This window comes from Patella vulgata, chromosome 7 (assembly GCF_932274485.2).
Source record: "Patella vulgata chromosome 7, xgPatVulg1.2, whole genome shotgun sequence".
NCBI classification, from domain to species: Eukaryota; Metazoa; Mollusca; class Gastropoda; family Patellidae; genus Patella; species Patella vulgata.
Genome location: NC_065885.2, coordinates 32,630,174 through 32,656,920, shown reverse-complemented (window position 1 = coordinate 32,656,920; position 26,747 = coordinate 32,630,174). Strand labels below are relative to the sequence as shown.

Sequence of the window (26,747 nt, the reverse complement as noted above, 5' to 3'; positions counted from 1 at the left end):
ATTTTGCCCGGGCAGCGGCGCTACGGCCTACTCTTATATCGAATTCCAACTGCCAAGTATTATTTTATATTTCTCCATTACAGTTATGTGACCTTTTTGACCTAATCATTAAGAATTTAGTATTTCGTTTTTTTATAAACACTAACAACTATTACATAAACATTTCCTATCAGACGAAATGAAATGAAATGGGGTTTAACGTCCTAGTCTTCTGCACCTAACCTGGGCTAATTGAAGACGGGCATACGCCATACAGTGTGCTATGAGGGAAATTTTGCCCGGGCAGCGGCGCTACGGCCTACTCTTATATCGAATTCCAACTGCCAAGTGATCTTTTACGTGCACGCCAATGTGTACACGGGACCTCGTTTTTTCGTCCCATCCGAACGACTAGGCAGCTGTCCTTGTCAGGCCCTCCGTTCTGCCCTATCAGACGAATACTGAATAAAATAGCATTTAGTAAATATATATTTAACGTTTATATTACGTTTCTAAAACAAAAATTTAATTACACAAAATCATATACGGACAAAATCCACCGTATACCTCCACTTTTCTTAAAAAAATTGTCTTATTCTTACTTTAACCTCGTATTAAACTCGTATTATATGACTGCGATATTCTCACAATTTAACGAGCCAATAATTTTAGTTTTTTCCCCAGAAAAACTATAACCAACATCCCTTGATTAATTACATGGGATCTTAACATAACCTAACTTTTTAATCAAAAGTTAAATTACCAAAATTTAGTCTTACCCGACTAAAACTAAAATCTTGAGACTATGGACTAGAGCCTCAAAATTATATTATATACGAAACAACGAAAAACACAAATTAACGAATCACAGTAGAAAGCACGGCCAGTTAACTAGAGTTTATCACTCGCAAACGTAATCCTTAGATCTGCCGTCTTTCCACTGCAATCCGGAGACAACATTAGTTCCTTACTTTATTCCCTATTCCGTTTCTTTATCATTATTATTTGTCCTTAGTTATATCCCCAAAATTTCAATTTTTTTTTTAAAACCTACGCCCTAGAGACCCTCACTTTAACTTTAATTTTACTCAAATTTACTGCAGGTCATGTTAACCTGGCAATATACATACCTATAGCTCATGATATTATATTGTTTACTAAACCTGTCTATCAAAACTTATGAATGGCTATAATGTATTTCCTACAGTTAAATTTTAAATATTTAGTTTCTTATCAGATTTTAATTTTAAATTAATATTATTTGGTCTGTAAACAAATTTAACACATTTAATTTACCAATCAAAATATATTTACCAACTTTTGCGAATATCATCACCAGATCTCGTATTTCCACCAAAAATTTTCTGTTGCTGGATTGTACCGGTTTTTGGTCTTCTTAACGTCTTCCAAATCAAATATGTATTCTTCTTCTTAAGTGACTTCTTACCCCAAAGGTCTAAACTTCAGCACGGCACCAAATCGAATATGTAAGACTATGCAGTGCTGTGCAGTCACTGGTTAGATGTGGAAAATATGTCGGGAGAACTCCCCACATCCAACGTGTGATGCATACTCTCTTTTCTTCTAATCTTCTTCCAGGTTACTCGATCTCGTAGTCACGTGCACCAAATCGAATATGTAGCACCATAGGTCTTTTGTCTGACGTGGAGAGCGGGCGATCCTAAAAACCGGTCGCCACATCCTACATACGACCCATGAATCTTTTCTTACTACATATTTCTGTAGACTTGTGATCGTCTAGAATTTGTCTCTAACTGTCCTTACTTCTGCTTCACGTTGTGTATTTACTTCTTACAGTTTCTTAAGACGTTTGTCTTACCAGGAATAACAATGCAACAGTTCGCTTCTACAGTATATATATAGCTGAAAACATGTATACAAGTATAGCACAGATCACAATACTAGCTAAAACCATATCTCCATCCTAGCCAGCCTCGCGGCTGTTTAAGAACTCAGATGGAACCTCTCTGGAATCTAATGGAAGTCTGCTTGAAAGTTTCAAATATATATCTTATATAGCACTCACGTATATCACGCATAACAAAGTGTGTTCATGGCCCTGAACTTGTGTAATTTCTGATATGATTAGTTAAATTAAGCCAAATGATGCAATTAGAATAATTCCACTCACGTGTAATCTGGTGGTATTTTATTGACACATGTTTTGGCTAAATAACTCTTTTTATGTGTCAACTGTCAGTTACAGACTTAGCTGACTTTAGTACAATTCTACATATATGTGAATTTAATAACTTGCCACCAAAGATATTAATTAATGAAATATAATGCCATCTTATTTCTCTATTCCTTGCCTATAAATTGAAAAAAATGTCGCAACGACAATATTGCTACAATAGCTAGACACCACATTTCCCCTCTGCCGGAAGAAATACAAAACTAGTAACTACGAAATCATTTTGTACTAACAATGTAATCTTTAAACCATACTGGTTTTGTTCTTACTCTAGAGCTTCTAACACTTTCAGAATGGAAATTATTTGGATGGACAACGTTAGGTTCATTATTATTATTACAACCATAATCGTTATTTGTATTTGAGAACCTATCTATAGCATTTTCCTCCTCTCTTTGAAAATAATTACCATAAAATGGAGATGAATGACATAAATTCCATTTCTGACCATTATCAAGTATAACACTTCTTTGACCAACTTTAAACGTAATTCGAAATGGATCGGTGTATTAACTATGACCCTTAGGCACATACCAATACTTTTTAATTCTCACAAGATTGGCTTGATTAAAAGTTCGAATAGTTGCTCCTTTACGGGTATCTGTGTAAGATTTACTTGAATCTTGTTTGATCTTAACACGCTGATCTATGTCAGAATTGGAAAGTCGAGTTGGATGTTGTGTGATCCCAATTATGTCAAGTAAAGTGTGCATATGAAAATAATAATAGACCTATCGTACACGCAAAATCGTATTTTAATTCACGTGTTAAATGAACACGCGTACAGCTGTGGCGGCTTCTTTGATGATTATCCAATCAACAATCTTAATCTCCTGGCCACTAGCGGGCACTAAGGTGCTAATTAATTGATGAGAAATGAAATGAAATGGGGTTTAACGTCCTACTGTTCTGCACCTAAACTGGGTTAATGAAGACGGGCACACGCCATACAGTGTGCTATGAGGGAAATTTTGTCCGGGCAGCGGCACTACGGCCTACTCTTATATCGAATTCCAACTGCCAAGGGATCCTTTACGTGCACGCCAATGTGTACACGGGACCTCGGTTTTTCGTCCCATCCGAACGACTAGACAGCTGTCCTTGTCAGGCTCCCGTCCTGCATCACTGACAAGGGAGAACCACGCCGGAAAATCTGAATGAACTTTCTCTGCCAATGCAGGGATGGAACATAATTGATGAGATTATTTATTATTTATATATATGAAATTAGATATAGCCTATATTTATCCAGGGTCGTATTGGGGAATGGCACGTAATAATTCAATATCAATGATTTTATTCCGTCTGCATGTTAACGCTTATTTTTAAAAATATAAGTTTGTGTTTTATTTAAACGTAGTTGCCTCCCTTTAGCTTTCATTTGATACACAGCAATAATCCGAGATGATTCGCTTTATGACAACCGAGAGTACATTATTTTTTTTATACTTTTGCTTTGAAAAAAAGACACAATTTGATTTATATTTATACAGTGGTGCCCACGCATTAGAAGTCTTTATCTCTATCTTTTTATATTCTGTTATTTCGTCATATATTTGTTAAAATATCAAAATTTAATTTCAGCCACGACGCGTGCACATGCTTGTGACGTGATTAATCCAGTATTTTGTCATGTGACCATGACCTAACCGGAAGGTTAGCAGTAGCAGCACATATACCCGGAGGCTCAAACTCTTGTGTTTCAGGTAAGAATTCTTATAATTTGTGCGAAAATATATTATAATAATGTCTAATATGTATTTGTCAACAACTATAGTACTTTCTAGAAAACGGCGGCACAAGACAATGACCGTAAATTAACGTATCGACGAGGGATGAAGGTTTCTACATCGTCTGCAATATGTTATTTTTAAAGCTGAGGCGAGCAGCCCGTGTAGAGATATTAGTTTTTTCTTATCCGCTTCAACCTCCATTCTTGCGTGAATTTTTTTGCTTAATCTGCATGACAGCTGTTTTAAATATTAATGTCATATTTGCAGACGTCATATCATCTAAAAATCATAGTGTAGGGCACTTAACGGACCGACAACGGGTCATGGTTTGCAACCAGTGCTCGCAATGCACGCGAGTTGTTTATCATATTTGTGCATTTCAACGAAGCGATTTCTACGTCACTTGTTTGATACAAGGAGTGACAAAGTTGAACTAGTGATTACAGAGGTAGTATTGATAATATACGAGATAAAGTATAATACAATGTTACTTCTGTCGGATAATATAGACGTTACACCACACATCTAACGGTAAATATGTCAAGCATATTTCTAACCCCAGAATGACCTATTTATACATATGCTCCATGTTTTGTGCGTTGCCGTGAAAGCAGCGTTATACAATGTATGCCATGCCCCATTATTGACCTAAAAATGTAGATGCGTTTACATTGTTTAGTTAGGACATGTGATTTAATCAACTTAATATTTATCTAGACTTTCAAAATATTAAAAATAATATTTTTACATTGGAATTTTTTGGGACAGAACAGACGTTCCAGTTTCTAATTTAGATGTTCATTGTACTGCAGATGAAATTCCTAAGCACATTAGAGTTGTCATAAAATTCCATAGTGACAGTGATTTGCCTATCTACTTGCATTACACTAATAATGACATAAACCGTATGAATTCATGTTATTGAAACTTATTGTCCCCCATTTTGCAAAGAATGCAGGGGACTATTAAATTGGGCTTGTTTTGTTCAGTGTCTTTTTATCTGTCTGTCCGTCACACCTTTCGGGACACAATAACTCTGCTTCTTTGAGCTAGAATTTTTAGACTTGGTGAAGGTGTTTATTAGGTGAATGCCTTGACTGAGTTAGATGATGAGCATTTTCTGCTTAGGTTAAAGTAGCGAAGTCTCTAAATCAATATCATCCAAAATCTTCAACACTGAAAACACGATTTATTTGTCAAATTAAATCAACATTGATGTTGTGATCTTACCGGAAAAAGGTGGGCTTTTGATATCCAATATTTAAGACAAAATAAACATTTTACCATTGGTACACAAATGGTGTACCATAATGCGCTTCAACCCCAGTTGTGTCAAGAGACTCGAGGGACGAGGCTAGACACATTGCACCAAATCAAACGGCGTATGTAGACTGGAATAACCAGATGCTAGAAATTTGCACTCGCTTGAGACTTCTCTCTTATTTCGCCAAACTTAACTGATTTGAAATTGGAGTAAAAATGGAAACCATTGAATGTAAATCAGTTTATATACATCCATATTACAGTATTATATGCGTTGCAACCCACTTTTGTCAATTTCTAGGTCCCAAATGTTAGCGATTTAGCTCCTTTAAGCAGAGTGATAAGCAATTTGATTGGTGAAGACTTCAGATCTTTACAACTTTGATTCTAATTGAGTGAGAATGTTGAAACTTGGCATACATCAGTGCCTTGACAAAGTTCAACAAACTGCATTTCCAATAATTTTTATTACACGAGTACCTTGAGTAATTTCAATAATGAACATTTTCTTGTGTCAATGTTTTGGGGCATGATGTAATTTCCATTTGAGTGAGAGTGGAAAAACGGGGTGGTTAGTTTCGTTACATTAATGAAACGACATGATGAACGAGTCTAAACGTATCCCAGGGGACAATACTATCGATGTAGACTTGAATAGCCAGGCACCAAAGAATGCTACTCAATTGGGACTCTTCCTGTATTTCGCCGAACATAACTGATTAGAAATTACAGTAAAAACAGGAAAAATTAAATGTAAATCAGTTTATATATATATTCATATTATATGCATTATGACTCATTTGTGTCTATTTCTAGGTGCCCAAGATAAAGAATTACATTTAGCTCCTTTAATGATATATTCAAACTAATTTACTGTACATATCTATCAAAAGATTGCTTCAAATCCCCCTCTAAACATTCAAATCGCAAGAAACTATCCCAAACTGTAGAAATCTCTTTTATGCAGCCTTGTTTGTCAAGTAACTTGATTGAAGGAGGGCCCATTTTAAAGCCTGTATTTATCCTTACTCACTGCCCATTTACAATATCTATCAAAGTCTTATTACCAGTAAATTCTTGGATTATCCCCAGCCAACTTGATTCAATAACAGACCTTATGATCTAAAGCACATGTGTTAGATCACTTGACCACCCATTTCCCTGTCTCCAAGGAAACACACAAATGATTAATTCCAAAAGATTTCTAATTAGCAAAAGGCACGACTGCTATAATAGGTTGATGTGTTTGCAAATAACAAAGTTTCATAAAGATATCTTGTGATATGCTCCGGAAACGAAATTGGGATGGACAGAGCCTGTTTCAAGATCTTCCCCTTACTTCCTTCAGTGCGGGATAATAACATACAATAAAATTAAATAAAAAATTAGAGTCTAATTTCAGAGGTACATGTATCATTATTTGGCACTTTCGATTTAATCTATAGTCAAACGATATATTGGATTATTGTGGTATTTTTAATGTCAATTTTATTTTTTAAATACGGAAACGAAATCTGAATGAACCAAGCTTGTTTCAATATCTCAGTTCTTACCCTAACTTCGTTCGGCGCGGGATAAAAATTAAATAAAAAATGATTTTCTAATTTCAAAGGTAATCATTATTTGATACTTTAGATTTAACCTGTAGTCAAACGGTATATTGGATTATTGCATTAAAAAAATAAATATTGTCAATAAAATTTACATATTGTGATTAATTGATTTATAAAATTTATTGTCTACCTCTACACTTGAGTGAACATAAAAATACATTTGCTTAAATCTGAAACGTATAAATCGGTCATACGTTGTACTGTGGTTCTATCTGCAACGCAAGAATGGGTGTCAAAATAGCGCCCTTGACGTTATTTGGCCAGGCTCTCTATATACATGTATATAAGGCTCTGTTCTAAGTCATCCCTAATGGCAGCTACATCTACATGTACAAGCACAGGTACACATACTACATGCGCTGTCACTCTTGCATCCACATCTGATTAACCACATGACAGACTGCGGAGCAAGTTGGCCGGTTGTAATGTTCTCAATTTAGTATCCCAGCAATACTGTTCAAGATCAAGTTCCAGTGGACCAAGATCTTCCAGTGAACGCCACACAATAGCTTTTTGATGTATCATGCGTTGTGCAAGACTACATGGTTTGGGTGGGGAATAATGACGATACATTTCCAGTTTCAGATGTCCAAACCCTCCAGCGTGTTTCAGACATAGATTTCTAGAACTCTGTCCATAACAAGCTGACATAAATTGTGTAAGCAATGATTCTATTGGAGTGTCTATTACCCTGACGAGTGAGAAAATATACAATCAAGCTCCAACCACTTTCTAAACTGTTCTTTCCCCACGACGTAGCTGCATGTAACCGTGTCACATCCAGTAAGAGTATGAGCTGGCAGGATTTCAATGATAATTGACATGTGTTTCTCCGTAGTTTGACCAATGTCAATGGTTGTTCTTTCCTCTATTGGCGATTCCACTGTAAGCTTGTTATGGACATCGGTGACTGAAACACACTGGGGGGTATAGGCATCCAAAACTGGAAATGTATCATCATCATCCCCACCTAAACCATGTAGTCAAGCTCCAACGAATGATCCATTTGTAGCGAATGTATAAATATGTCATCGCAAAGCTATTGTGTGGCGTTCACTGGAAGATCGGAATCCGCCGGAACTTGATCCGGAACTGTATTACTTGGGAGAAGGACACTAAATTGAAAACATTAAAACCGGTAAACTTGCTCCAGATTCTGCCATGTGGCTCGTCAGATGTGGATGTCTGAAAAAAACAATAGAATAGTTTCATGGTTGGACTGAAGCCTGCAGGCCGCGTCACAAAGCCTGCCAAAATTTTCCCTGCTAACATTTACCAATACGACATATGTATCCTGTGAACTACTATGTACAATGCTTTCGTTGGTTTTATCTGCGTCCAATGTTCGGGCCAAATTCATAAAAACTCATAAAAAAATGTACAAACTTTTAATCTTGCTGTTAGTTACGTGTTTTCCTGTCACAGATTAACGTCGATTTTCCAAGACTGAGATTCTCGGAAATCCACGCGGCCTGCAGGCTGGAGTCCAACACTGAAACTATTCAATTGTTTTTCAGATAACTAGTATCGTGATGTATAACAACCGTTGTGTGTGAAAATAAATTGGAGAGATTTCGATTTGACAGTTTTTACATATTTTTGAAACAGGTCTCAAAGTGTGTTGGTTCTGTTATGCAAGATCATTTTCAACGTTCCAAAGTAAAAGTTCGGTGCTAAGACCCCCTAAAGATAAATTTTAAATGTTCCTATCATTAATTAGAACAGTTTTCGCTTTAGTTTTTATACGTCCACATTCATAATGTTCGACGTATTATGCCGTCACCCCTGTCTGTGTGTGTGTGTATGTATGTCTGTGGGTCGCCTACAGGGGGCATTTCTTAACGTACATGTATCATCTTGAAACTTTGCATATTTATTCTTTGTACCCTAAGGAACATCCCTATCGTTTGGGGTGCATGCCCAGCCCCCAGGGACAGTGCCAAGCCCATTTTCTTTTTGTGTGTCTGTGTGTCGCCTACAGCCCACAATTCTTAATCTATCGTCTTGAAAATTTTTTATACTTATTCCTTATACCCTAAGGCCTGACCCCCTGGGACAGATGATCCACGCCCAATGTCTGTGTGTCTTGTGTTTCCTGCACAGGCCGCAATTGTTAACAGATCATTTTGAAACTTTGCATACCTATTCCTTATACCTTAAGGATGACCCCTATTGTTTTTTGGTGATTGCCCAACCCCCAGGGGCAGAGCCATACCCATTTTTCTTTGTGTCTGTATGTGTTGCCTACAGGCCACGATTCTTAATGGATCTTCTTTGAACTTGTGATATGTATTCCTTATAGCCTAAGGACGACAACTGCATGTCCCGACCCCAAGGGACAGAGCCACACCCAATTTTTGTGTTTGTCGTTTACAGGCCGCAATTCTGAATGAATCAGCTTAGTACTTGGCATATGTATTCCTTATAGCCTGAGGGCATCAACTATTGATTTTGGTGAATGCCCCGACCCCCAAGGGCAGAGTCACACCCACTTTTTGCCTTTAGCGCCCAAAAGCCACAATTCTGATTGGATTATCTTGGTATACATATTCCTTATACTCTAAGGACGACCCCCTCCTCCAAACCCCCTGCACCCCCACCCCATGCCCTTTCGGCGGTACCACACCCACTTTTTGTTGATATTTTGTTGATTATTAACAGATTTGGATCCAATTCGGAATGATCCAACATAGGGTTGTACCTATTGGTCCATGTCCAACCCCGAGGGGCAGAGCCACGCCCAATTTTTTTTTTTTTTTTCTACAGACTGGCATTCTAAATGAATTATCTTGGCATATCCTTATATTGTAAGGATAGCAACTATTTATTTTGGTGAATGTTCCGCCCCCCAGGGTTGTGGTACTGCACCCACTTTTTTGTTAGTTTTTATCGGTAAATACTCTACAGGTTGCAATAATTAACAGATTTTGTTCAATAACTTCAATAACAGGGTGGGGCCTATTTATATTGTTCCATATCCAACCCCCAGGGGCAGAGCCATGGCCAATTTTTGTATTTATCATCTACAGACTGCAGTTCTGAATGGATCATCTTGGAACTTTGCATACTTATTCCTTAGAATGTAAAGACAGCAACTATTTATTTTGGTCCCTGGGGCAGTGTCACACCAACTTTTTTGTTAATATTTTGACTGAAAATTTGACAAAACAAACCCAATGCCTAGCCTTCTTTGCCTCTTGTCATATTACAGCCATTTCATATTTCATTCTCTTCATTTTAAAAAGTACCATATCAATCAAAGCACAAATGTGGACATATATTGCAGCGTTAGCAATGCTCTCGTTATATTTTACGTTGGCATTTTATTGCTTTAAAGCTTGGCGCAGACGGTCAACTTTTCGTCGCTTGTTGCTGCAATAGGCAACTAATGGCAACTCCGAGCAATTGGCAACTCGAGGTCTCCCGTGTGCGCTGACTGGCACCGAGAAGCAATTTTTCCCCGGATGTATCCGGAATGCCGATATCACGTGATCATTCAAAATGGCGCCGTACATACAACAACAACAGCAATACGCGACAGCTTTGGGCATTTATTTGATAATAATGCTCAGAAGAGGACGGAGACATGTCTTCCATCTCCACGGACCATGTTAATGTTGTTAGCTGTTCCATCTTGAAGTATCACATGACAGTAGAACGCTCACTGATTGGACAGTTAACCAGTTGCTTGTTGTCTGTTGTCACCTACCGCCGCAGACGAGCAATTTTAAAGCAACAGATGAACAATTTCTCGGTGACGAGCAATTTTCTGTTGTCGAATATCAAACATGTTTGATATTTGGCAACGAGAAGCAACTCGGAGCAACAGCAGGCAACTATTGTTTTGTTGCCCATTGGCGCAGACGAGCGATTTTTTCTTTCAACGACCAGCGATTTCACTGTTGCCTGAAAGTTGCTCGAAAAAGTTGCCCTTCTGCGCCTGGCTTTAATCTTCCTAGTGCATAAACAGCAAATTTCACCTTTTGACCTCCAGGGTCACTAAGACTATTTAAAGGTGAATTTAGCAAGTTTACATTTTTATTGAAAGTGTGACTACTTTCGATGATTTTCAACTTCTTTTCATAATACAAGAATGACTGCGCATCCACTTTCAGTTAAAATGAACTCATTTGACCCCGAATATCTCGAAAACGCCCCAACAGCGGACTGATAACCATTCGGCATCATATTCTATGCAAAATTTTACTCTAGAAAAGTTGGGACTGGTTTTGTGCCCATTTGATGGACCCCCCCCCCAGCGTTGAGCCTCCGGTCTACTATCAGTTGAGCACACTCCTTGCTGGGTAGTGACCCCCTTACATTTTTGCCCTGTGCAGGTCACGTCTTGTCACACCAACAATAGTGGAAAAACATGTCATTTTGATCTTTTAATTAAACTGAAAGTTATACTCCAAGACATAACTTTTTATTAGTTGTAAGCATAGGTCGCAGTGGATCAATTTTTGAGTTGCGTAAAAATATGCAGACATTCCAAAATTATGCGTTTTTGTCCTCAACATTTGCATGACTAACTCTTAAAATATTCAATAGAAGCAAGTAAAATCATTGTGTGACCAGTCCCATTTTTATTGATCCTGTATTTAGTCTAATGAAGACCTAGAGGTTGACGGCATATCTAGTGGCGGGGGGGGGGGGGGTGGATGGCAGAATCACCTGCACGCTGTATCATAAGGTCTGTCATAAGGTTGTATGTGACAAGGAGTAGGGTCGCCTGTCCAGCCTCATGAGTTTTCTCCGGACCCTCCGGTTTCCTCCCACTGCTAAAGACCCCTACGCGCAAGCGAATTATTGAAATAAAATTGAACCATGTGTTAGTCCCGAAATGACCTAGTTTGTGGAGGTTAAACCCCATCTCTCTCTCTCTGGCATAGTTCATGGCACAGTCATTTCACTTCACTTTCGACTGGAAGAATTGAGCAAACTGCATCATGTACATGTATATCTATCTCTATGAAAGCCAATATTTGATTGGCTGAATGTAAACAGTTTATCGCAGCCAATCCAAAGTCTTGTAATAAATGTGAGTTATTATGGTGTGTGTGTGTGGGGGGGGGGGGGTCTCAAATGGCCATGTAAAGAAGGCTTACTACTGCCATGAACTTAAAGATTATGAATGAAATAAAGGGAAATATATTTTAATGAATTTAAATATTCATGTCCACATATTAGTATGGTTTATTTCAATATTTATGACCTTATGACCATACATGTATATATTTCAAAAGATTTACATGTATTTACAACTAACATAATAGGCCTACCAAAAAAGCGACGGCACAATCGTTAACTAGCAGAGAGCTAACCGAGGCACATAGAAAACTTATTGGTATAATAGTGTAGTTATTGAATGTCGGAAAATAAAAACCTACGAAGACTACAGTTGTGATGTGTAAATGCTGTTTGAAGTGCATAGATTGATGATGTAATGTACAAATTATAACAAAGATATAATAATAGAATAATTTTATCGGCTATCTAAACATGGTCTAATTATTCACACGTTGGGAAGATTTTCTGCATGTAAATTACGCAGCGTCCGCCAATATTTGCATTAATTTTGAAGAATTTGCTGGAAAAACACAGATTTTTGTGTGACTGCTACCTCTGGTTGTAAGCAGACATAAAGGTCATCATATAATGCAAAGGTCAAGGGTCATTGAACGACTCATTCATCAGATTGAAGGTCAAAAATCGAAGAAAATTCAAAGTGAAACCAGTAATAAACGAAATCGAAATTCAAAAATCAGCTTTCTAAGAATGTCAATAAAGGGCTATAATGACAGTAGTTACAGGTATTCATCATCGATATTCGCGCATATCGGATCGTAAATGCCTGAATAATGCCCCTGATTGTACCGAAAATCATGTTTTTATCTTGTGGTCCCTAGAGGTCACAATTTTTATCCAATTTAAAAAAACGTTTTAGTATATCACCATTACACCCTAATGATGGTTGAGTTTGAATTTCTTGAAAATCGGACCAAAACTGTTGGACAAAATGGCCGCCTCTTGTACGTAAATAGTGTAAACATCTGGTATATGACTCACACAATTAACACCACAACTTGATTGATGGGACGCCCAAAACGGCTTGATCTGTGGCATGCCTTATCCTGAGGGGCGCCCATAATGATATGATTGGTGGGGCGCCTTATACATATGATTGTCGGGCCGCACATAAAGCATAATGCCGAGTAAGATTGGTTGGGCGCCCGCGACTTGATCAATGGGGCGCCCAAAACTGCATGATTTGTGGAGTGCCTCATCCCAGAGGTGTGGCAATAATGCCGAGACTGGTCGGCCACCTGCGACGATATAATTGGTTGGACCCCCATAATGACGAGTGAAATTGGTTAGGCGCCCAAAATGGTGTGATAATCTTCAAAATTCAAACAAGTTGCACTCTAGCTCGATTCTGAACTTTTCGTTTTTCTCATAAATTATTACAGGTACATTAAAGTCGTATTCCTTCCTTCAAATTTTTATAATGTTCGTATCAAAATATCATAATACGGGAATATCGCAAATTATTTTCCAAAATTTTCTTGGGGGGGGGGGGGGGTGAGAGATTAGCACCCTAGACACTTCTCCGAAGGGAGGCGTGTCCAGGGTACCGTTCGCCCTGGATCATCAAGTGTAGGTACATCGGCACTCCCAGAAGTCCCATTGTTGGTGCCCCCAGAAGCCTTTGCCCCCCCCCCCCAACAATTTTGGGCTAGCTACAGGGCTGGAAGCAAATTCAAATATAGAACTATATTTCGTTTCATTTTTATACGCCCACAGCTTTCTAAGAATGTCAATAAAGGGCTATAATGACAGTAGTTACAGGTATTCATCATCGATATTCGCGCATATCGGATCGTAAATGCCTGAATAATGCCCCTGATTGTACCGAAAATCATGTTTTTATCTTGTGGTCCCTAGAGGTCACAATTTTTATCCAATTTAAAAAAACGTTTTAGTATATCACCATTACACCCTAATGATGGTTGAGTTTGAATTTCTTGAAAATCGGACCAAAACTGTTGGACAAAATGGCCGCCTCTTGTACGTAAATAGTGTAAACATCTGGTATATGACTCACACAATTAACACCACAACTTGATTGATGGGACGCCCAAAACGGCTTGATCTGTGGCATGCCTTATCCTGAGGGGCGCCCATAATGATATGATTGGTGGGGCGCCTTATACATATGATTGTCGGGCCGCACATAAAGCATAATGCCGAGTAAGATTGGTTGGGCGCCCGCGACTTGATCAATGGGGCGCCCAAAACTGCATGATTTGTGGAGTGCCTCATCCCAGAGGTGTGGCAATAATGCCGAGACTGGTCGGCCACCTGCGACGATATAATTGGTTGGACCCCCATAATGACGAGTGAAATTGGTTAGGCGCCCAAAATGGTGTGATAATCTTCAAAATTCAAACAAGTTGCACTCTAGCTCGATTCTGAACTTTTCGTTTTTCTCATAAATTATTACAGGTACATTAAAGTCGTATTCCTTCCTTCAAATTTTTATAATGTTCGTATCAAAATATCATAATACGGGAATATCGCAAATTATTTTCCAAAATTTTCTTGGGGGGGGGGGGGGGGTGAGAGATTAGCACCCTAGACACTTCTCCGAAGGGAGGCGTGTCCAGGGTACCGTTCGCCCTGGATCATCAAGTGTAGGTACATCGGCACTCCCAGAAGTCCCATTGTTGGTGCCCCCAGAAGCCTTTGCCCCCCCCCCCCCAACAATTTTGGGCTAGCTACAGGGCTGGAAGCAAATTCAAATATAGAACTATATTTCGTTTCATTTTTATATGCTTTCGTCGTCGCCCCTGTCCGTCCGTCCACAATTGTTTGTGGGCGTATCCTGCCTGGCAGCCGCTGGTTATCCGATTTTGTTAAAACTTGAAATGTAAGTTTATAACCCAAAGATCTCGGTTCCTTTCGATATTCGCGCATATCAGACGGTAACTTCCTGAATTATGGCCCCTGATTGTACGAAAAATCGCGTTTTTAGCTTGTGGATCCTATAGAAGTCATAATTTTTATCCAATCTAAAAAAACGTATTATATCACCGTTACATCCTAAGGAAGGCTGTGTTCGAATTACGTGAAAATCGGCCCAAAATTGACAGACAAAATGGCTGACGTTCGTTCTCAAATAGCGTAAAAATATGGTATACAGTGTATCAAGGTTGTGGACCCTATGGAGGTCACAATTTTTATCCGATTTTGTTGAAACTTGAAATGTAAGTTTATAACCCAAAGATCTCGGTTCCTTTCGATATTTGCGCATATCGGACCGTAACTTCCTGAATTATGACCCCTGATTGTATGAAAAATCGTGTTTTTAGCTTGTGGACCCTATAGAGGTCATAATTTTTATCCGATTAAAAAAAACGTATTATTATATCACCGTTACACTCTAAGGATGGCTGAGTTTAAATTTCGTGAAAATCGGCCCAAAACTGACAGACAAAATGGCCGCCCTTCGTTCTCAAATAGCGTAAAAATATGGTATATCAAGGCTGTGGACCCTATAGAGGTCACAATTTTAATCCGATTTTGTTGAAACTTGAAATGTAAGTTTATAACCCAAAGATCTTGATTCCTTTCGATATTTGCGCATATCGAATTGTAATTTCCTGAAAGATTTGTCCCTTGATTGTAGGGAAAATCACTTTCTTTTTAGCTTATTCTCTATCCATCTCTCGAAAATGTGGGCGTATCCTGCCTGGCAGCCGCTGGTCTACTTTTGCTTTGTTTTGATTTCTATTGCCGCTAATGTCTACCCACAGTTCTGCGCAAAAAAGGTCAAACGCTCAATTCAACAGACCATTTGATTGGCTGACCCCTCAGTGTAGTAAAGACAAGTAAAATCGAAATTTTGAAGTATAAAAACGAAGCGAATTTGGATCTGTGTTTTAAAGAGATTGGCCTGGAAGTAACTCAATTGAACGTTTCTTGATAACAGGAAATGAAACCTAGACTAGACTATTAAGTACTTAACCTTGGGAAACACTATTGGCAATCACGAACGACACTGGATAATCGAACATTAAATTATTATTCGCAAAGATGAGATCAGTTTTGATTTCAATCTGTCTTTTTTTACAATCAAAATCAAAATACCTTACATGTACCTTTCACTAGAAATCTGACTGAGATAGATGACAGTAAATATTCTCCATGGGGAGATTGAGGGTGCAGATTTTGATTTTTGTGTGGCCTAATTAATAAAATTATGTAACATTTGGGGCCTAAAAGAAAGATCTGCAATAGGCAGATTTAGCTCTTACATAGTGCATCTTTAAGGCCTTACCAATAAATGCATGTTTGTTATCACGAAGATAGTGAGTACAAAACAGTATTCATCAGACCGATGAGAGACATAAAAATGGCTGTGCGACATCAATCTATAGTATAATTCTAATCTGTTTGAATTGAATTTAATATAAATAATCTGTGGGTAAATTTTATTGTTTATTTGTTAATAGTACTTTACATTGGACATCAACTGTGATAAATTTATCTGTTTGCTGGAATATTACCCATTTATAGTGATCTTAAAATAAGAATAGATTGATAGTTTAATAATAAGGAAAACATTTATATGTACACGTACAAGAAAAATACTGTCAGAGATCATTGTAAATGATATGTAGCAAACTCTTATTATTGATTAAATTTTATTTTCTGTAGGCGTTTCCTTTCACAATTTTCCAAATGAAGGTGTTAGTAGGCCTAATAGTAATGTATGTTGAACGAACACAATAAACAGTATAATGCTCTAAGGAAGTAACATAACATGAACATGTACATTATGTGTGTGGGAGATTTAATTTCAGATTTTTTCCATCAAACTACAATAGTCAGATGTTGATTTGAAAATCTTGTTACAAATTATATAAGCCTGTCACAGAAAGGGCATTTAATGTCTCGTTACTGCAATGTAGTTCTTTTTATTCACCCACATTGAAATGTGGCTAGAGGCGAAAGTTATTCTTCCATCGACTTGAAATTTAATGCATGTAATTAACATGGAATATACTGCCTTCATGAGTCCATACATGTAGCTGCACAAACGTGTATGTTGGACATTAAACCCCATTTCATTCATTTGTAATATAGGTATGAATTCAATAAATAATCTGTCAGACTACACTATAAATCATTCGTACACCATGATTTATCACTTAATAATGCACACCACTTTATGATATATGTAATTGTAAGCCAAGTATGTTTCAATCCAGCTGTTATCCTAGTTAGGTCAGTTAATAAATAATAATGGACATGTTCACTGGATTCTTTTATAACATGGATTTTGTTTTAATGTAATCTCTCCCTACCCTCTTTTCCTATACACACTAATTAAAGTTTTCTGATCTTTATTTGAGGAATTTTAATCCATTAAAGTAGCTAAGTCTCTAACTCAATATCATCCAAAATCTTCGACATTAAAAGCACAAATTATTTGTCGATTTAAATCAACATTGGTGTTGTGATCTTACCGGGAAAAGATGGCCTTCTGATATCCAATATTTAAGACAAAATAAACATTTTACAATTGGTACACGAATCGTGTACCATAATGCGTTTCAGCGCTATTTGTAATAAGGGACTCGAAAAACGAGGCTAGGCATATTCCACAAGTCATGTCAAGCGGTGACGCTGTATTATTATCTGGAGAGCATGCCCAATAAATACTATCGGCGTAGACTGGAATAACCAGACGCTAGAGATTGAAATTCGATGGAGAATACTGGCATATTTCGCCGAACCTAACTGATTAGAAATTACAGTAAAAACCTAAATGATTAAATATAAATCAATTTATATACATTATACATTCATATTACATTATTGTATGCGTTGTGACCCATTTGTGTCAATTTCTAGCTCCTTTAATGTAAACTATATTATATTGTGATAGTTGAAAAAAGAAATATCATTAAATCAGTGTTGATCTTTTGTCAACATATTGCAATCTGGGCAGACAATATAAACAGGATATGGTCAAAACAACCAAACAGCACCTGTAATTTTTTGTTAAGATTTTCTGATGGGCCTACATGTATTTTTAATCTGATTGAATCCAAGAATGGATTTACATGTACATGTATCTAATATCAGTACTAATATTTGTGAATGTCATTGGTCTGTCTGTTCAGGGTTGGTGGCTACACTAGGCAGGGGCGGGGAGTTTAGGAGGACGGTGTCCTCCCAGGCCCCCATTAAACAATAAGTCCACCCGTATAAGCGGGCCCCCCTGAGAGCTCTAATTTTCATTAGCATTATATTAAGCAGACCTGTCATGAGTGTCTTGTGTAGTACAGTAGTATGTCTTATAGTCAAAATAGCAGCATAAATTTGGAAAATATGATACCTAGATTTCTCCCAGAAGTGCTTGCAAAACGCGTTTCCGGTTGTCAAATTTCAAAAATTTTCTGGGGGGAGAACCACCCCAGACCCCCCTACCAGCGTCGAAGGCGACCGACGGGCCCCTTTGGGGCCAGCACGCCCCTGACACTAGGGCTGCCCTGTGACTGTAATATGGTGTCAAGGGATAGCTCGTACCAGGGAGTAACATTGGCCAGGTAGCATTGGACCACCGGTTCATGTTTCGGAGTTATACTACTTTCAACCTGTGTCTTCTTATTCTATTTGAGTACATTTTTATACGCCCACATTGAAATGTGGACGTATATTGTCGTCGCCCCCGTCCGTCCGTCCGTCCACAAGCTCCAGAGGCTAAAGTTAATATCCGATTGACTTTAAATTTATATACAATGTTTAAGGCCATGAGATGAAGAAGCCTATTGATTTTCAGCGATTTCCGATAATTAATGCCAGAGTTATGGCCCTTGATCACTTCAAAAAATCTTGTGGACGCTCTAGAGGCTAAAGTTAATATCCGATTGACTTTAAATTTATACACAGTGTTTAAGGTCATGAGACGAAGAAGTCTTTTCATTTTCAGTGATTTTCGATAATTACTGCCAGAGTTATGGCCCTTGATCACTGAAAAAAATCTTGTAAATGCTCTAGAGGCTAAAGTTGATATCTAATTGACTTTAAATTTATACACAATGTTTGAGGTCATGAGACGAAGAATCCTATTGATATTCAAAGATTTCCGATTAATTACTGCCAAAGTTATGGCCCTTGATCACTTTGAAAAAGTTTTAGTGTATTATAAATGTTTCATTACCGAAAAAAGTAAAAATATGCGACAACACTTGTTGACTGCCCGGACGATTTAGCTGCTGTGGGCGTATGTTTCGTTGCCTGGCAACCTATCTTTGTCTGTGTATTTAGTTGTGAAGAATTAGATATTGTTCGAAAAATGCCAAATGATGATCAGCAGCTTTAATGAAACTTAAAATATCTCTGCAATGTATTAATACTATTATGACAGTGTTAGTGAATTTTTCTTAATACATATCCTATACAGTAGTGTATTTGATATCCAGCCAAGTCCATTTGGTGTGCAACCAGTGGTTATGAATAGCCAAGGGTCACTTGGCGGTCAGCCTATCTACATCAGTCTTACCCAGTGTGAGGTCAAACTACAATGTTTCTTATATTTTATTGTGAAGTGGTGATGATGGTAAAACAGGCTTTTACATGTATACTTCATATAAAAAGGTTATAAATATATTAAATTATATGGCCATTTAAATCAATCCATGTGAGCTTATGGGGCTTAGAATGGATTATAGTCAACCGATGCATTATTAATAATAATAGCCATAATATCGATGTGGTATACGAGTTAGTGTGTTTGTTTGTCATGCAGTCATGTGAAGATTTATTTATATGTAGTGATATCGTAATTACTTAGCGTTGTATATTGATTGAATTCAGGTGGGTGCTGGTCACTAACTGGTCAGTGATGTAAACTAACCAGTAGATCTTACTGACGTACATCTTTATTAATAGAAGTCTTCAGGGACGAAGGTCAGTTTGGGTCAAGCAAATATGCTGTGGTTATTAAATACCCAACATTCAGTATAGGTCATTGAACTGTTAAGGAGTGCGCTAGGTAAAAAGACTTTGTTATTCACAGTTGATACACGAGGTGATTAAATAAATTTACTATCCTATAGTAAATAGGGCTTGTACTAGTAATTATTTAACATTTTCAATACATTTATTGATTTCAAATAGTACATAAGACTATTACAAATATGGATGCATATTTGTGGGTGAATGGGAGACTAAAAGGGCAAATTAATTGAAAACAATGGTTTTGATTTCAAGTCAGAATAATTTTATGCAAGATTATGTGTACAAATTACCACTTCTATGAAAAATATCCAAATATCTATATTTAGAATAAAGATTAAATAAAAAAATAAAATAGAATTTTGTCGTGTTGATTAATCTTCATAACTTTATAAGGTACCTTTATGATGTCATACAAACTGATAACTGGACTGTACTTGTCGTATCTTGTTAAAAATAATTATATGGAAATATCAAAATAGTTTTGTTCCTAATGTTATCTTGTCTCTGTATAAATACTTTTCATTTCAAATTTAAGTACTGTATTAGATAAAGATCCACTGATCGGAAGTTGAATAATCAAACACGAAACATGAGGCATGTAGAATCGAAATGTACATGTATACTACCAACGTTGTATCCTTTATATACCGGTACATGTTTCTTTTAAAGATACATTGTCTCAAAAGTATTTATCGGGTGGTTATTGTTCCCCGCCTTTCGAAGAAAGTGGTTAGGTGGTTTAGGGAACATTGAGGGGTGTCAACGTACAAAAGACTCTGCAGTTAAACGACGGAAGAAGAAATTGACAGAAAATAATTAAGAATTTACTTAGGCCTTAATATCTATGGTAAATGGACAGTAAGTAATGAAAAATACATTCTGAAAATGGACCCTCCCTCAATGAAGTTAGGTGACAACCATGGCTTTTAACAACAGTTTATTAATGGCTTGAGGTATCTTCCCACGAATACAAAGTTTTGAGAGGGATTTGAAGCAAATTTTTGATAGATTAATTAGTTTGAATATGTTTTTAGTCCACAAATATCATCAAATCACACAGTTTTTGCGCAGAAATGTATGAATGATGTAAGAGTCGACTGATAAGATCAGCTTTAATCCTTATTCTTTTTCTAGAAGTTTATGCATTAAAGATCCTTGTACTGCACAGATCTTGTACCATGAATTTGTTGGACTTCTTCCTGAATGAATAGTATAATTGTGTATGTAGGAAGTAGAAATGACTTTTAATTAATAAATTACAAGTTGTTAATAACAGAACTACCTTCATATGGTAATGAGTTTATTGATCTCAATTTAAAAAAAAACTGTTGAATTATTATTTTGTTTTTATACAGTTAGAACTTTATAGGCTGCAATTATTAAGCTTTATCACCCAATAATACATTCTACAGTAGATATCGCTTGTGTGATATATTTCATAATCTACTGCGATATCTCCTTATATCGCTTTACATGAATTTGATTGGTCAGTTGAAAAGGAACTACTTTTTTTTTATTTTCAAAGAACAGTACATTTCTTAATAAAAGTAACTCTTTTTTTTATTAAAAATGAACTATTGTTATTCAATTGACCTTGATGGAAACACTGGGTCAATATAAAATACTTTGCAATGGTTGAATTGCTGTCAAAAAATGATGTATCACTACGCCGTAATGTTCAGTAAAAGTGAAATCTACAGCAAAGAATTATATTTGTCTATTTGTGCATGTAAGAAGGGATTGGGTGATAAATAAAATCTCCTACTCATCTTTTTTGATATCAAAAAATATCAACTTGTATTGATATATCAAAAAAGACTGGTAGGAGATTCTCTGTATATGTATTTTTCTGAAATTTGTTTTGTTGTCTCTTGCAATGACTTGATATGGCTCGCTTAAAGCGGCATTGGGGAAGATTAGATAAAGAGCTGACAGTTGTTGCTATAATAGTTAAAATATAGATAATGAAAAGAGAATATGTTGAAAATTCCAGCCAAATTACTTATTCTGTCCTAGATATCGACGACACAATTATAGTCTAGCCTTGATTGTCATTACTATCGTTGTAACGATAACAAACAAAGTCTTGATAAAACCCATTTTTATATGCCCACATTGAAATGTGATTGTATATTGCCGTCGGTCCGATTGTCAATCCGTTCGTTGGTCCGTCCGGCATCCACAATCGTTTGTGGACGCTCTAGAGGCTAAAGTTAATATCCGATTGACTTTAAATTTATTGATTTTCAATCTTTTAATTACTGCCCTTAATCCTTCTAAAAAATCTTATGGACGCTCTGGAGGCTAAGCTTGATATTCGATTTATGCACAGTGTTTAAGGCTATGAGACGAAGAAGCCTATTGATTTTCAGTGATTTCCGATAATTACTACCAGAGTTATGGCCCTTGAACACCTAGAAAAATCTTGTGGATGCTCTAGAGGCTAAAGTTAATATCGGATTGACTTTAAATGTATCGACTTATGACCCGAAAAATACAGTAATCTTGGAGGAATTTGAAACTGGTAAGGATCGGCAGTAGTCGGCACGCTTTCATTCTATGGTATTACGATGTCACATAATTTTGTAAGAATATTATTGACATAAATTTAAATACTGTACGGGAATTAAACATGAAAAAAACCGAGGTGCACCTATCTTTTATTACGTATGAATTTGAATATTTTTTTGACACATGATTCTTGATTGTGGTTTGAAAACGCCTGCTTAAATAACAATAAGAGTTATGGCCCTTTATTTTCGGGAAAAAAATGTCTGACGAGAAAAATTTTGAAATCCCTTCACTGCTTTACAGTTACCGCACCGACCACAAAACGTATTTAAATCTACATGTACTTGATTTTGATCTTGGTAAGTTAGATGTAATTAATGTCTAATTAAACATGCATTATGCAAGAGCTATATCTGCCTATTGCAGGTCTTTCTTTAGGCCTTAAATGTTTTCTAAAGTATTAATTAGACATTAATTAACTGATCCAGGCCTTAATCAACTCTCGATGGCATCAGATTTCTCTGATATTAAATAGATTAGAATGGTTCAGCGATACTTTGATTTAATCAAATATGGAGGACCAAACTTAGCTTCAATCAACCAGTACGGTGGTTGAAATTATTGCACACGACTGTCAAACCTTCAAAGGCTAATATCTTCGCTTGCAATAGAGTAATTTGAATGAAATTTTCAAATTATTCATTTTACATTATCTATTTTCGAACTATCATAGCAAGAATGGCTTGCTCTTTATCTAAATCTTACATAATGTATCTTTAATAATTTATATAACATTTCACAGGCAGATTTAGTTCTTGCATAGAGCCTGTTTAAGTCTGTGTTCTGTTTATATATGCATTTGGACAGCCAAGTATGGTTTGTTAGTTTGTTTGCAATGACTCACTAATCAGAAGCAGGAGGTCCTAGCTTCAATCCCTTTGTCGGCTGAGAAAGTCCTTCTGGGGTTTCCGTGCAAGGAAAATGTATTTAACCATTCTGTGTGCTCGTTGGTATGCATAGAAAAGAACTGTCCTGAAAAAATCTCCCTTACGGCACATGGTGCTTTAACAGTAAACATATTACTGAATGTACCATACATCCTGACATCCGGTACATGTATGTGAATAAAAAGAGAAAGAATACATCTAGAGAATCATCTTCTTTAGATGAAGCTTAAAGTTCTCACACTAATCTTTGTCATCAAGTCGTGTTGCAACTTTTCTGATTTTTCGTGGCTTATAACCAGCTATGTTAAATTGTACTGAAATTTATTATTTAACATTTAATGAAGAAAGCAATATCAAAATGGCAGTTTAGATCCTTATTATATTAATGCTTGTAAAGAACAATAAGTGGAGTCTTCTGCTAAAGGCCCCAAATGCACAGTCAAATTATTGAAATAAAGATTACCATATTCTAATCTCAAAATAACCGGACACATTGTGTTGTATATGGAGGATGATATTGCTTGAGAACATTCTTAGTACAAAGACCAATAGTCAACAAAAGTACATTATAGTTATACATGTACATGTATAGTATAGCAACAAATCAGACAAATAGCATACACCAACACAGATATAAATTTAGAAATAAGAAAGGGCAAACCCTCAGTGCACAAAGTGTCAATACTACATGTCAGTGTAGATATAACTGTCATACAAATGTAATAAAGTAAGGTCAGGGCTGAATTTAAGCTTAGGCTGAACACAATAAGTACAACTTAAAGGGCTTCCTCATAAATATCTGCAAGGGCTTCATAAAACATTTCATTTTAAATAGCCTTCTGTATCATTAAAGGCATATTTAGGGGGGAGACTCAAGTTGGTATACACACCTTTTTGAGACCTTCTGGTTTTGTTTTTAACAATGTTTAATTACATGTACCTTTATAGTTTTGTATCTAGAACATATCTCAGGAACCACTCAAGATATCTGGATGAAACTTTCCACACACATCAAACTACAGTAGCTGTGCCTTTTGCTAATTGGAAATTTCTTGGTTGAAATATTTTTGTGTGAATGGAAATCAATTTTAACCTGCCTCTATTGTCCAAAACTTGTGCAGATGGTGAGATGATGATGTCCAAGTCATCTTATTGATAATACATGTATATCTAATACATGTACTATTAAATGTGGTAATAAACTGTACAGCTGTCCAACATGTACATGACAATTTTTGTCCCAGACATTCAAAGAAAGCAAGGGACTATAAGAATGGAGATGTATGTCTAAAGTCTGTCCATCTGTTTGTCAGACTTTTTAGGACACAGTAGCTCTGATTTGAATTTAGATTGAATGTTCAAATTTTGTGAAGATGTTCAGTAGGTGAATGTCCTGGCTGAGATCAATAATGAGAATTTTCTGCTTAAGCTTAACACAAATATATGCAATTTGATTGGTCGACACTGGTACACAATTGACTCTGCTTCTAATCAAATAAAAGTAGTCAGACCCGAATATCAAGACCTTGATTAAGTTAAACATATAAAGATTTTCTGCTATTGTTAAATTAAACATTGATAAATAGTTTGATTTTACCATGTTTTAAAAAAACAGATAAATGTGCAAGTGATTATAATGTGTCATGTATTTATTTTTGGCATGGGACATCAGCCCATGTAGGTCTACATGTATTCACTTGTTTTAAATATTTGATTACTAAACTGTTCTTAAAACATGTGCTAGTAATTGCTGATAACAAAGATAAATAAGTTTTGGTACTGTCATACAGTCATAGTACATGTACTTTGACTTACTCAACAAATCAACTAATCTGTTGACCTACATGGAATACACAGTTGTAATGGCCCACCATTAATTTCCCCATTGACTTCAATGTTAATTCTGGCCTCTTTGCCCACCTCCAACTTTTCCCCAAATTTTCGTTGGGCTGAATGCTTTTCACTACAGACAGAAGAACAAATGGTCATGTCTTTGCACTAAAATTTGTATGAGGTTGACCACCAAAATTTTGAGATACACAAACTTGAAGAAGCATACTAAAAACATGTAACTAGTTGCCAGACATATCGCCGTAGCTAACCTGATAACCCTCTTATCCTTCCGCCTCAAAATCATGAATATTTACCAAAACCTGGCAGAAAATGTTAATTCAAACCCTCTTTGTCCATTCTAGACCAAAAAATCAACAAAAATGGGCGTGCAAAAGGGGAGAAAAGAGAGAGAGAGAATTGCTATAAATAGACGAACTACAATTCGTGGGTACCGAGATGATGAAATTTAATGGTGGTCTGCCTCCACATGTATTGCCAGAGTTATGGCCCTTTCACTTTGAAATATCTTGACTTTAAATTTATACACAATGTTTAAGATAATGAGACGAATTTATGCTGGATTTATGGCCCATGATCACTTTGAAAATTATTGTGGATGCTCTAGAGGCCAAAGTTATTATCCAATTGCTTACGGTCATTAGATGAAGACAACTATGGATTTTCAAGCATTTCCAATAATTTCCCGTAGTTATGGCCTTTGATTACTTCAAAACATCTTGTCGATGCTCTGCAGGCCAAAGTTATCATTCGATTGACATTAAATTAGAGTTTAAGATCTTACGATGAACAAGTATATTGATTTTCAATGATGTTTGATAACTTAAACAGCTAAATCCATGATATTAAATGTTTTTTATACATGTATTTTAAACTTTACCATGGGACAGAACTAGAAGCCAATTCTAGTTACTTAATGAGTTGTTATTCTTAATATGCAACAACTCTTGTTGACTGCGCAGTGCGAGAGCAACTTAGCTGCTGTGGGCGTATGTTTCGTTGCCTGGCAACCTATCTTTGATGGAGCTTTCTCCATAAAATGATGATTAGAGCAGATATATCATTCGAAATATCAGTAAAATTTTTAAATATTTCTGGAAAGTCACAAGAACTAGAAGAATGACCTAATTTTATTTTCAAATCCTTTTTTTGGTTGACAGTCAGTAAAAACATATAAAACCCTAATTTCTATTTGTGCAAAATGTTTTACATAAACTTTGTTTTTACAACTTTGACATCCTTTAAATTTTAGAGTACACAGTACTTCAAAATAAAAAGATCTGACATTAAAGGAGCTAAATCGCTAATATTTGGGACCTAGAAATTGACACAAATGGGTCGCAACACATATAATAATGTAATATGAATATATATAAACTGATTTACATTCAGTCGTTTCTGTTTTTACTGTAATTTTTAATCAGTTATGTTTGGCGAAATATGCCAGCCAGAAGTCTCAATTGAATGGCAATCTCTAGTATCTGGTTATTCCAGTATACACCGATAGTATTTATTGCACAGCTCTCTAGCTATAAGAATATGACGTCACCGTTTGACATAACTTGTGGAATATGTCTAGCCTCATTCTTCGAGTCCCTTGTTA

The 26,747-nt window shown here is 36.4% G+C and overlaps 1 protein-coding gene across 2 annotated transcripts in view; it reads left to right on the top strand.

Moving 5' to 3' along the window:
• The first annotated feature begins 3,832 nt into the window (after positions 1-3,832).
• LOC126827044 (probable nuclear hormone receptor HR3) overlaps positions 3,833-26,747 on the top strand; it is a 73,188-nt gene continuing 50,273 nt past the window's right edge. Inside the window, exon 1 of one of the 2 annotated variants that reach the window (XM_050556207.1) lies at positions 3,833-3,900. The gene's annotated coding sequence lies outside the window, so the exon portion shown is untranslated. Of the gene's footprint in view, positions 3,901-4,337; positions 4,459-26,747 lie in introns of those variants that run through there. The other variant, XM_050556206.2, reaches the window with a different exon arrangement.